The sequence below is a fragment of the Gadus macrocephalus genome, chromosome 6, assembly GCF_031168955.1.
Source record: "Gadus macrocephalus chromosome 6, ASM3116895v1".
NCBI classification, from domain to species: domain Eukaryota; kingdom Metazoa; phylum Chordata; class Actinopteri; order Gadiformes; family Gadidae; genus Gadus; species Gadus macrocephalus.
Window position 1 is genome coordinate 3,219,920 of NC_082387.1, and position 13,473 is coordinate 3,233,392.

The window sequence follows — 13,473 nt, forward strand, 5'->3', positions numbered from 1 at the left end:
AGGTCCTGCAAAAAACGTCCTGCCCACATACCGTTCAAAATCCACCCAAAATGTCCTAGAAGCAGCCCAAATAAAAAAGATATTCCACTTTGGCCAATGTTTTGAAAGTTATAATATTTGAGGGAATATAATATATGTTGTTGCTGGGTTTTGCATATCATATGCACGCGAAATGGTCATTTGGCGTATGTACTGCACGCATTTTGAAAGTGTCAAACCGTGCGATCTGTACGCATATTGGTGAGACTGGGTCAAGTAGATGTCGAGGCACAACCTGACTTTATTTCGAGCATTTGACGACATGAAAACATAATTTTGGAATTGGAGTGTTGAAACTGAATAGACACTGCCAGCAAGCATTTCTGCATTTAACAAGTCTAATATGCGCCGGGTCACAACGTTACTTTATTTCAACCATTTGTCGGCCTGAAAACATATAGGCCTAGGGAAATGGTGATTTAGAGGACAGCTTGTTTGACACTTTTGTAACTGTGGCTCCCTCTCACTCCTTTCCACTGTGTATTTATATCGATTGAACGAGAGAGGATGTAACGATAATTCCACGAAAATAAAGGCTCGATGGCTATAATAATTTAAATATAATTAACTTATAAAGCGTGTTACAAGACACCGAGATTATCTGGCTGGCTGACTAAAAAGGCACTGTCTTTGGAACTTATAACACAGGAGGTCTGGCTCGCCGACGAAAAAGCATTGCGATCATAAAAGCGTGTCCATCTGACAAAAGCAGAAATCCGGTAATAAATGGATTCGATCCGACAACCTCCTGCCTATAGATCAAGCGTCTCTATCAAATGTGCCAAGGGAACCACAGTTATAAATACATTTACTAATATATGTATCTAAATGACGCTACAACTATCGCCAAATGAGAGGAGAAATCCTCAAAGCAGATCTGTGTTAAACTGATTTGGTCTGCTTGTCTTGGTCAGCGATTGGGCGCAAACACTTCAAATGCATTGGCTGAGAGAAAAGAAGGGCGTAGGTTATTAGCATACTATAGAAACGCCGTATTTTACGGCGTTGTGATGTGCACAAAAGCGCCGTATTTTACGCGCGTTTTGATGTTCAAAACGGCGCTTTTTACGCGCGCTCTTGAAAGGCTCATTTGTATGGCAAGCCATCCCCGCCAGAAAGCGGCATCATTTAGACGCGTATCACCTTCATTGCGCCGTAAAATACGCCGTAAAATGCAGAAAAACTGCGTATTTTACGCCGTCATGCGCAAAAAAGCGCCGCTTTTTACGCCCGCAAATGTATGGCAAGCCATCCCCGCCAGAAAACGGCATCATTTAGACGCGCATCACCTTCATTACGCCGTAAAAAACCAATATCATCCGACTGCAGACACAAATGGGCGTTCCCGTGTCGTGGGCGTTCTCGTTCAGGCAGACTAAAACGCCCCCCCCCCCCCCCCCACGCAGGCTGGAACGCCCCGTTCTTCTTCGTCGATCTAGTAGTATGGGCAGCATAGAACTGACGTTAGCGCCCCGTTCTTCTTCGATCTCGTAATACGGGTACGTTAGCCAGCTAGGCCTACAGTAGCTTACATTTATGTGTCGGATCTCGGCCCACACTTTGCATCAAACTTGATGCAACACGATCATTACAGGGAGGCTCCATGATCTCATGTTCATTATCTTCTGGGTTAGTATAGGTAGGGTATTACCGTATTAGGTATAAGTGAGATGTTTGATATAGTTGTTTAAGAATATGCCCAAATTAAATAATGAATAGATTAAAATAACATTTGGGACATTATGCAGTTCAAATCCAGTTACCAGACACTATGAAGGCTCAAACAGTAGGCCATTTGACTCCAAGTGTTCACTTACTTTTCCCACTGTATGTTTTCAATAAAGACAAAATACAGTAATTGCTCTGTAACAATTAACCTTACAACATACATCGTAGGCACAAATGTATGTTATACATCGTAGGCACAAATGTATGTTATACATCGTATAGCATTTGTCACAAAAACAAAAAAGAAAGGAGTAATAAAATACCAGCATTTCTGGGCAGATACATTTACTACAGTAGTATGTACATTTACAAATGGAAGGGATTGCAAAAAAAGACGTCCCAAATAAAATGAAAAAGGAGTAATAAAAGAACATTATGCTAGGCAGACATCTTTTATGACAAACCTGCCATATGCAACGTTCCTCAGTACCAGGGGTGCGCTTGGCCAATTATTTTTTGAGAAGCCTTTGAGGCGTAGCGCAAGGCCACTGCCACAGCCTGCATTGTTGTAAATCTTTCTAACCGTTATGTATATGAGATTGTCTTTATTAAGCTTAATGTCCCCTGCCAAACTGTCATTTATATATATGGAAGGATGGAGAGGCTTGATTAGTTCTCGGAATGTGTTTGAAACCCTGTTGAACACGCCAAGCATCGCCATGTCCAGTCTCAGCGTCTCTTGTACAATTTGCTGAAGGACTTCGGGTGGTAAGAATGGCCTGTCCTCTGTTGTGCCAGATTGGAGCGTGTGGCTGAGATGGGGAGATGCAGAGGGTGAGCTTGGTGTGCCAGCTAGTCCTGCAGGGCTAGAGAGAGCGAGAGCCGAAAAAGAGTGAAGGAGAGCGAGAGAGAGGGAGAAACAGGGATTATAATCAACCTTCAATTCAAATCACACAAGCCCAGACCAACACTACCCACACCATTAAACAAAAAGGCAGTCACTGATCGATCAAAAGTCTGAGAAAGAGCAAGAGAGAATATATGTAAATAGAAAAGTATGGACATAGTATGTAATACCTTTCACTGCTTAGTGATTGGAAGGTGTGACTGAGATGGGGAGATGGAGAGGGTGAGAAGGAGCCAGCTAGTTCTGCAGGGCTAGAGACAGAGAGACAAGTGTATTGGCTACGATCTTCGTGAGCACCAAAAATAAGTAAATAGCAACATGGACACAGTATATAAACCTTTCAAGTATAAAGGTCTCCAACAGCTGTCCAACCACCACCTCCTGATAGAGAGCATGTCCCCCTGAAAAGTAAAGTTATGCTTTAAATGACTTCATAGCCTAATACAAATCCATGTTACAGTACTGTTTAGCAGTGTACTATGGCAGTGTAAATTATTGTGAAGATGTAGCCATCTCCTCCCGTAAGTGCAGTACCTGAAGACAAAGTAATGTGTATGACCTATGATGCATGTTAATTGTAGCCTCCAGTAAGGATGACTAAATTATTAAAAGCCTTATATTTCATGCTACACATCTGATTGAGATTTGAAAGAACTCACCTCACTGAAATCATATTGCTTTTGAGGGTAGAATACATTGCGTACTGAAATTAACATACAAATGAGTTAGTTGTTTTACAAACTAGTCATCAGTCATCATTTCTGAAAATAATGCATCTCACCAGCAGCATAAACACCCCACAGCTGTTGCTCTGATACTGGTGAGGTGCGTCCTGTGGTGGTAAAAGGGGAATGTGATTTGTCAATGATTCTTATTAGTATATAATGCCTATAAACTATAAAGTGATATCCACCCTCATTTTGTAGCTACATACAAAAAGTGCACAATGCACTTTCAACAAGCATTTAGCAGCAACCAGGGCCCATCAGCGTCACATAGGAACACTTCATTAAATCATAATAAACAATCTAGAGGCCTGCCTGTCTACCAGTGAATGCTACTCTAAAGCCACACGTTTTACCTCGTCAGCCAAGGTCCATTGGACAAAGCATGTGCCAGGGACCAGGGTACTGAAAAGGTTTGGAAGACGTGTAAGTTGCAATTCATATATGCATCATCATCAACACGCATTCAGTACACACTACGCTTCGATTTCACCCAAGGGTGAATTAAAAGTACATGTTTTCCTAAACGTTGGTCATCAACGAGGTAATAAAGTAGTAACTAAGGGCACATCTGTCATCTGTTTTTCAGAGTGCTAACGATCTTTATTCATTCGTTGCGCCGCGACCGAACTGACAGAATTCTCTGATATGCCATGCATGTAAACATACTAGTTAGTTTAGACATACTAGTACGTTTACATGCACAGTTTAATCCGATGCGTGTGTCACCACAACGAAGCAGAGTGGCCGCGATTTCATGCCTCTTACCATGCCAGCTGACACCTTAACATCCAACTTAACAATGTAGGGGAGAGCCGGGTCGATTGAAACACGGGACGATTGAAACACAGCGATTTACTCGAAAACCACGCAAGGCTTTCACGTCAAAATTCGTCACCACGTTCAGCAAGCAAGACCGACCAACCCCGGGAAATTTCGTGTAATGCCGTCAAGCCGTTCAGATGTTATCCCGCAAACTTGTTTTCGAGAGCTGTAAGTAAAATCCTTCCTGCGGTAGTTTTTTTGTAATAAATAGTTGTATTTTTTGTTTCATGCCATAATAATATGACTATACAACAGATGAATTAGTACTTAAACCTGTGATAAAGTGTGCAATGTCACAGTTTTGAAGTTTAGAGGTAAAAAAGGTTTAAGTGTCAGTAGTCGCTGTCGGGACGATTGAAACACCTGTTTCAAACGTCCCGCACATCACCATGCGTAATTGCGCGCACATTGCACGATCAATACCTGTATAAATTACAGAATTAATAAATGTTTTGCAATGATTAACTACTGCTTTGAATTAATAACATATTTTTAATGAACAAAACGTGTTTATCACATGCATCAACAGTTTACTGAGAGAAGGGGAGGGCAGAGAAGCCATTCATATTGGGCTCACCCCTAATGAGGTCAGTGTTGTGAAAAGGGCTATACATTTTTGGACAGGCACACATGTATGCTATGCACATAGTTTAATTAATAAATATGAACAAATAACATAAACATAAACACACAAATGTACATCAACTGTTTACGACCCCGTGCATTTCAGCTGCACATTCCCTGCATCCTGGTCGAGGAAGGACTGGATCACCTCCTTCATGGAGCGCAGTAGCAGCTTCCCCCTTCGGCGTCCAGAGGCCACTAGCCAACAACGGTTGTCCAGCTTCAATCAAAACAATGTCAACTTGTTCTACCAAAATTGAAAGACGGTGCTGGACAGGCACCAGTTCCAGGCCAAGGATATTTGGAACATTAATGAAACCGGTATTTAATATGAACTTTATTAATATAAAACACAACTATAAACACATAAATACATTTATAAAAATAAACTATGCTCACAACCATATAAATATGAAAAAAACGATATACACTTAACTAGTAGAAACGATGCTAACAACTATATACATATCAAAACAACTATATACACATCACTATATATATACACAACTATGCTCACACAACTATTTACAGGGGTCACCACTGTCCAGGTGCGCCCAGATGGGGCAGAAGCAGGTCAGGTCAGTGACCTCAGCGGAGTCACACCCGTGTCCGAGGAGTCGAAGCTGCTCCGCCTGCTGGACAATCACCCGTCCCACCTGTCAATTGCAGCAATCGATTACTGCAGAGCCAACGGCATAGTGCTGCTGTCATTCCCTCCCCACTGCACCCGCAGGTTGCAGCCAATGGACATTAGAGAAAAGGGAGAAAGAGGCATTTGGAGTTACTCTTGCATCTCATATCTTGTCTGGCCTTCCTTTGTCTACAGTCATGTAGACCTACCACATTTAAAGTAATTCAATTAGCATTAAAATGCACATTTTATGTTTTCAGGACAACTGCTATACTTACGACCCGAACTCTGAAGCAGCGTCATCCCGCCAAGCAGCCTCCCTCCTCTCGGGCTCCCAAGAAGAGGCTCTTCTCGCCCGCTCCTGATGCCGCCCCCCTTGCTGGAGTCACCCCTGGTGCCACCTCAGCTGCTCCTCCCACCATCACCTGGCCCGCTGATGGAGTCACCCCCACCTTGGGTCCAGTGTGATCCATGAGGCTTGCACCGACGGGAGTACACACTACCTGTGTCACCTGTGTGACAAAGAATACAAATATTTAGCCTACTATACTGTCCATGCGTCTTCACTAGTTTGCAGTGGAAATACTGTAAATGTAGGCCTACAGCACAATTCACTTAACATTATAGACTGATTAACTAACTAACTATTAGGCCTGGGTTAGGCTATGAGTGGGAGCTGGGCTATTACATATTTTGCTGGGTAGGCCTACTTTTTGTCCATGATTGTAACGCATCCAAAATAACAACGGCTACATTAAATTATGACAATAATAATTTAATTTAGTGGACATGCACACTTAAAAACTGCTGGGTATAAGCTATAGGCTAGCCTACTACACCCTTGCTCTTGGTCATGACACATGGCATGCCGATTTATTTTTTTCTCCAGCCATTACCATCAATCAGCTAGAGTGCAATCTTCATCAAAGTTCTGCTTATTATATGATTTCAACATAATGTTCATGTCAATGTGCAGACTATTACACAATATTTATCAGATAAAATAAGTTTAGCCACTTACCTGTCCACAGAGACTCCGGATGCTTCTGTGCGCCGGGCTGTGCGTGTTGAAAAGAAATTAACCCCGTGCGGCGCTTGGATAAATTTCCGCTGTAACAGGTCTCGTGATATCCTGTTGACCTGGTCGTTTTTGTTTAAAATAAATAAAAGGATGTTCAACTGTGTATCCTTAAACATGACTTAGGACAGGGAAATAAGTAAATTGAATGCAAATTTAGTCGTCCAAAAGAAGAAAGGTGAGTTTTAATCGAAATGTGCATCTTGACAATTACGCACGGGCCAAAAATATATTTTGACCTATTTATATTATGCGGAATTATGTGAAATTTTAGCAATGAAGAGTACACTAGTATGTTGTCTGGTATGTTGCATAAAAACAAGAGTAAGGGCAATAGATTAGTTTTAAAATATGCTGTTTCATTCGTCCCGCATGCGTGTTTCAAACGTCCCGACTAGGCGGGGCGTTTGAAACAAATGTCAACATACGTTCAAAGTTAAAAAACAGCTCGATCATCCAACATATGTATTAAATTTCACTTGCAACTAAGAGAACACACCTGTGAGTTGTTGATCACATGTTAAAATTATTTGTATACGTAACGTCATCTTTGAAAAAGACGTTGAACTGAAAAGTGTTTCAATCGACCCGGCTCTCCCCTACTTTGGTAACGTTAACCTTACAGTAAAATAATCGGCAAAGCCTTCGCTGCGAACTTTACCCTCTACCTACAAACCGTCTTAAACGTTGCTGATTTCTGAATAGTATGCAACGTTTATGGACGATAGCATAGCATTCGCTGCTACCGAACCATGCTTGTCACGAGTATTTATATCGGATTCAAATTCGGATACAACGATACCACAGCTAAATCAGTGATTTAAATGAGAATACTTCACAGCCAATGTTGTCAAATAAACAATATCATACTTACTGACATAATCTCTCATCATAACCCTTTCATTTTTCTGGAAAGTTACTACGAGGTAAAACCGCCAAAAAAGGAAGGGTAGCATACCCAGCATGCCTTGCGAAACTCACTCACCTCTTCTTGATTGATCGATGAAACGCGACAGGAACGCCTGATGGGCGTTTTTGTGTCATGACGGGAACGCCCGATGGGCGTTTTTGTGTCATGACGGGAACGCCCAAGCCTGCAGCTGGACCCTTCTCTAAAAAACGCCGTAAAATGTAGAAAAACGCCGTAAAATACGCCGTCATGCGCATGTGGCAGCACGAGCTATGGAGTGATGCCCCTTTTCTTAAGGCAGTATCGGTAGCATTAATTATTGCCAGACAACGCCACCCTGGGAATTTCACCCAGAGATTTATTTTAAGTGGGCTAGCACAAATGAAGGAAAGGCACTGAGGTCCGTTATGCAATGAGGCAGAGACGGCAGTTCGATCATACAAAAATACATTTATTTATACAAAATGTCTGTTCTTAAAACTAGAGAATTACTCACTAAGGAGGGAAATTGGGTGCTGAGATCCAATCAGTGCTGAGACCTACTGTGAACACCTGCATCCAAAGGAAAGGGGGTCCCAGGAACACCACACGTAAAACAAATGAAAAATAAACCAAATGCAAACACAATACAAAAGGGACACCGTGACCAGGACACCAGTCCACCACCGTAGGCTCAGCACCTGAATTGAGGGGGATCGCAGAGCAACCAGTTAGAAAACATAATGGAAACAAAATAATAATAAGAGAAATTAATTAAATAAACAAAATCTATAATAAGTAAACACAAGGAGAAATCAGCAAAAACTCTTACATAACATAACATACACACTTTAGAATGTAACTAAACAAAAGAGATAGCGACACAACAGGAAAAGGAACAAACTATCGCTAGCCGAATGAACGGCAAAGCGATCGGGTCCGAGCTGGCCCTGGCAAGGCGGTAATAACGTGGAGGCAAAGCAGCAGTGGTTTTTATAGGTGGATTGGCCGCCGCTGCGCCGCTACTGTCGGCCACCCAATCGGGCAGTCCCGGCCAACGTGGCGTGGAGCAGGGAACGGGACGCTATCCAAAAGCGACAGTTCAGTAGGCGGCATCGGCTATGTATCGATGAGCAGCGCGCAGCCAGCAGCAACATCCAAGTGAGCCCTTTACAACACAATAACTAAAAATTAGCACTGGAAAGGCAACGTATAAGAGAGATGCAGCCGTGACCGGCAGCTCACCTATCACTGCACAGAAGCGGAAATAGACGCACAGGAGCTACGTGACCCAGCCTCCGGCAAGCAAGAGCCTTTACAAAACAATAACTAAAATTAGTACTGGATGGGCAACATGCGAGAGAGATGCAGCCGTGACCGGCAGCTCACCTGTCACCGCACGGAAGCGGAAATGGACGCCCAGGCGCAACGTGACCCAGCCTACGGCAAGCAAGAGGCCGACAGGTGCTCTACGCCCGCCTTTATAGATAGTCTCCCACCGTGATTGGCTGGGACTGCCGCACAGCTGACAGTCACCATGACAACAAACCACATATTGCCACACGCAAAAAAGCGCTGCTTTTTACGCCGCAATTGAGCCTTTCAAGAGCGCACGTAAAAAGCGCTGTTTTGAACATCAAACCTCGTGTAAAATACGGCGCTTTTGTGCACATCACAACGACGTAAAATACGGCGTTTCTCTAGTATGCTAATAATCTCCGCCCTTCTTTTCTCTCAGCCAATGCATTTGAAGTGTTTGCGCCCAATCGCTGAACAAGACAAGCAGACCAAATCAGTTCAACACAGATCTCCTCTCATTTGGCGTTAGTTGTAGTGTCATATTCATATAGATATATATATTAGTATATGCAGTTTCAACGTTGTGATAACCGTGGTCCAATCGATAGAGACGCTTGCTATGTAGGGAAGAGGTTGTTGGATCGAATCCATTTATTGTCAGATTTGTGCTTTTGTCAGATGGTCACGATTTTATGATCGCAATGCTTTTTAGTCCGCAAGCCAGACCTCCGGTGTTATAAGTTCCAAATTCAGTGCCTTTTTAGTCAGCCAGCCAGATCATCTAGGTGTCTTGTTACACGCTTTATAAGTTAATTATATTTAAATTATTACAGCCATGGAGCCTTTATTTTCGCGGAGTTATCGTAACATCCTCTCTTGTTCAATCGATGTAAATACACAGTGGAAAGGAGTGAGAGGGAGCCATAGAGAGAGACATTGATGAACTGGGGAGCCATGCTCTAACAACGTTCAGAGGCTTGTAACAGTCTACTGAGTCTGACACGGTGCTTAAATGGGCTCTGGAGACGCAGGAATGTTGTTGGATTCAACTATTTGTGCATGGAAGCAAAAAAATATCTCCCCATCAAGGCCAACAGCAGAGTAGCCTACGAAAAGAATAGACTGATATGAATGCTTCAAATATTAAAACCCGATTGATTAGGCCTATGCCGACATAATATCAGTCCTAATCCTGAACGCAACATGCGTACATTTTTCACGGCATTTTCCCCCAGACAGACAGACAGACAGACAGACAGACACTTTATTTACCCCAAACTAACTTTCATAATCCAGCAGGTTACACAATACAAATAACTCTTACACAAATACAGACAGCCTATACAGTAGGCTAATACAGCGCCCACCTCAGCAAAAGGTAAAATGTAAAAAGAAGATATAAGCTACATTTAAAATACAGATGCTGTAGCCTACATAAAAATACAGATGCCACATGAAATATGAAAATAGGATGCAATGTATAAATATGCAAAACTAGGATATAACTAGGCTATAATGAGAATACTTGGTTAACTTACATCTGTGCAATGACTATCCTCCTAAATTAAATTAGTTAGATGGAAAGATTTTTGTCTATGGAATGATCCTGTCACTTTACTGCCACACATTGTGTGTGTCAGTAAAGTGATGAGGTAGGAGAACCCGTGTATGGTTCGTTCAGTTATGGCCGCACTTGAACCTTATGGTGATTTTATTCGTGAACTATTTGACACTGGAAAGACACGACGCGATCAGTACCGCTCTAAAGCATTCTGGTGCCCCGAAGTACTCCGTTATGATGGTGAGGAGGTTCTGTGTGGAGCACAACCTTCGAAGAAGAAATCTAGTTTCGCCGGCTCCCATGGGAAACAATAAAGCTGTCCATTGTAGAATGCGAGAGACTCGATGGAACGTTTGAAACATCTTTATATGTATTATTATTATTTATTTTTAAACAACCTCTTGCCTACAGAGCAAGCGTCTCTATCGATTGGGCCACGGCCACGGTGACCACACTGTAGGAACTGGATTTACTAATATATATCGATATGACGCTACAACTAACAACAAATGAGAGGACAACTCCTCAAAGCAGATCTGTGCTAAACTGATTTGGTCTGCTTGTCTTGTTCAGCGATTGGACGCAAACACTTCAAATGCATTGGCTGAGAGAAAAGAAGGGCAGAGATTATTAGCATACTAGAGAGACGCCGTATTTTACGGCGTTGTGATGTGCACAAAAGCGCCGTATTTTACGCGCGGTTTGATGTTCAAAAGGCGCTTTTTACGCACGCTCTTGAAAGGCTTAATTGCGGCGTAAAAAGCGGCGCTTTTTTTCGCATGACGGCGTAAAATACAGTGTTTTTCTACATTTTACAACGTTTTTTACGGCGTAATGAAGGTGATACGCGTCTAAATGATGCCGTTTTCTGGCGGGGATGGCTTGCCATAGGCTGCAGCCTTGCTAGGACGCGTCCTTGCTAGTCGCGTCCTATGGAGATGAGACTTATGGCAAGCCATCCCCGCCAGAAAACGGCATCATTTAGACGCGTATCACCTTCATTACGCCGTAAAAAACGCCGTAAAATGTAGAAAAACGCCGTAAAATACGCCGTCATGCGCAAAAAAGCGCCGCTTTATACGCCGCAATTAAGCCTTTCAAGACCGCGCGTAAAAAGCGCCGTTTTGAACATCAAACCGCGCGTAAAATACGACGCTTTTGTGCACATCACAACGCCGTAAAATACGCCGTCTCTCTAGTATGCTAATAATCTCTGCCCTTCTTTTCTCTCAGCCAATGCATTTGAAGTGTTTGCGCCCAATCGCTGAACAAGACAAGCAGACCAAATCAGTTTAGCACTGATCTGCTTTGAGCAGTTCTCCTCTCATTTGTTGTTAGTTGTAGCGTCATATCGATATATATTAGTAAATCCAGTTCCTACAGTGTAGTCACCGTGGCCGTGGCCCAATCGATAGAGACGCTTGCTCTGTAGGCAAGAGGTTGTTTAAAAATAAATAATAATAATACATATAAAGACGTTTCAAACGTTCCATCGAGTCTCTCGCATTCTACAATGGGCAGCTTTATTGTTTCCCATGGGAGCCGGCGGAACTAGATTTCTTCTTCGAAGGTTGTGCTCCACACAGAACCTCCTCACCATCATAACGGAGTACTTCGGGGCACCAGAATGCTTTAGAGCGGTACTGATCGCATCGTGTCTTTCCAGTGTCAAATAGTTCACGAATAAAATCACCATAAGGTTCAAGTGCGGCCATAAGGCTAAATATAATTAGACAGTCTATTGCTGGTTTAGGTGGTTGGCTCTTTTTTCTTCGCTGCGTTCTGCCTTCTGGTGTAGCCTATAACTATAAATGTATCTATTTATGTAGGCCCTATTTGTTTTTCTGTTTCGGGTTTTAAAAACCAACACACAAAATCAAATGCCGTTTATTTGTTTATTCCTTTTGCCCTTTTTCAGTTTCAAAACCAAATTTGAAAAACCAAAAAACAATCCTGTTAATAGTTTTTTCTGATTTTGTTATAAATCGGAATATTCAAAGAACGAACCATACACGGATTCTCCTACCTCATCACTTTACTGACACACACAATGTGTGGCAGTAAAGTGACAGGATCATTCCATTGACAAAAATCTTTCCATCTAACTAATTTAATTTAGGAGGATAGTCATTGCACAGATGTAAGTTAACCAAGTATTCTCATTATAGCCTATATATATCCTAGTTTTGCATATTTATACATTGCATCCTATTTTCATATTTCATGTGGCATCTGTATTTTTATGTAGGCTACAGCATCTGTGTTTTAAATGTAGCTTATATCTTCTTTTTACATTTTACCTTTTGCTGAGGTGGGCGCTGTATTAGCCTACTGTATAGGCTGTCTGTATTTGTGTAAGAGTTATTTGTATTGTGTAACCTGCTGGATTATGAAAGTTAGTTTGGGGTAAATAAAGTGTCTGTCTGTCTGTCTGTCTGTCTGTCTGTCTGTCTGTCTGTCTGTCTGTCTGTCTGTCTGTCTGTCTGTCTGTCTGTCTGTCTGTCTGTCTGTCTGTCTGTCTGTCTGTCTGTCTGTCTGTCTGTCTGTCTGTCTGTCTGTCTGTCTGTCTGTCTGTCTGTCTGTCTGTCTGTCTGTCTGTCTGTCTGTCTGTCAAGACAAAAATCTTTCCATCTAACTAATTTAATTTAGGAGGATAGTCATTGCACAAATGTAAGTTAACCAAGTATTCTCATTAAAGCCTAGTTATATCCTAGTTTTGCATATTTATACATTGCATCCTATTTTCATATTTCATGTGGCATCTGTATTTTTATGTAGGCTACAGCATCTGTATTTTAAATGTAGCTTATATCTTCTTTTTACATTTTACCTTTTGCTGAGGTGGGCGCTGTATTAGCCTACTGTATAGGCTGTCTGTATTTGTGTAAGAGTTATTTGTATTGTGTAACCTGCTGGATTATGAAAGTTAGTTTGGGGTAAATAAAGTTTCTGTCTGTCTGTCTGTCTGTCTGTCTGTCTGTCTGTCTGTCTGTCTGTCTGTCTGTCTGTCTGTCTGTCTGTCTGGGGGAAAATGCCGTGAAAAATGTACGCACGGTGCGTTCAGGATTAGGACTGATATTATGTCGGCATAGGCCTAATCAATCAGGTTTTAATATTTGAAGCATTCATATCAGTCTATTCATTTCGGCTACTCTGCTGTTGGCCTTGATGGGGAGATATTTTTTTGCTTCCATGCACAAATAGTTGAATCCAACAACATTCCTGCG

At 42.1% G+C, this 13,473-nt stretch overlaps 2 long non-coding RNA genes across 2 annotated transcripts; both read right to left on the reverse strand.

Annotated features, from left to right (window-relative positions):
- Positions 1 to 2,233: 2,233 nt before the first annotated feature.
- Positions 2,234 to 2,953, reverse strand: LOC132459234 (uncharacterized). The gene is made up of 2 exons (XR_009526166.1): positions 2,785 to 2,953; positions 2,234 to 2,573 (listed from the first exon to the last, which is right to left on the reverse strand). It is a non-coding gene; the product is annotated as an uncharacterized LOC132459234 (long non-coding RNA).
- Positions 2,954 to 7,837: 4,884 nt separating this feature from the next.
- Positions 7,838 to 8,947, reverse strand: LOC132459235 (uncharacterized). The gene is made up of 3 exons (XR_009526167.1): positions 8,776 to 8,947; positions 8,632 to 8,699; positions 7,838 to 8,554 (listed from the first exon to the last, which is right to left on the reverse strand). It is a non-coding gene; the product is annotated as an uncharacterized LOC132459235 (long non-coding RNA).
- Positions 8,948 to 13,473: the final 4,526 nt, after the last annotated feature.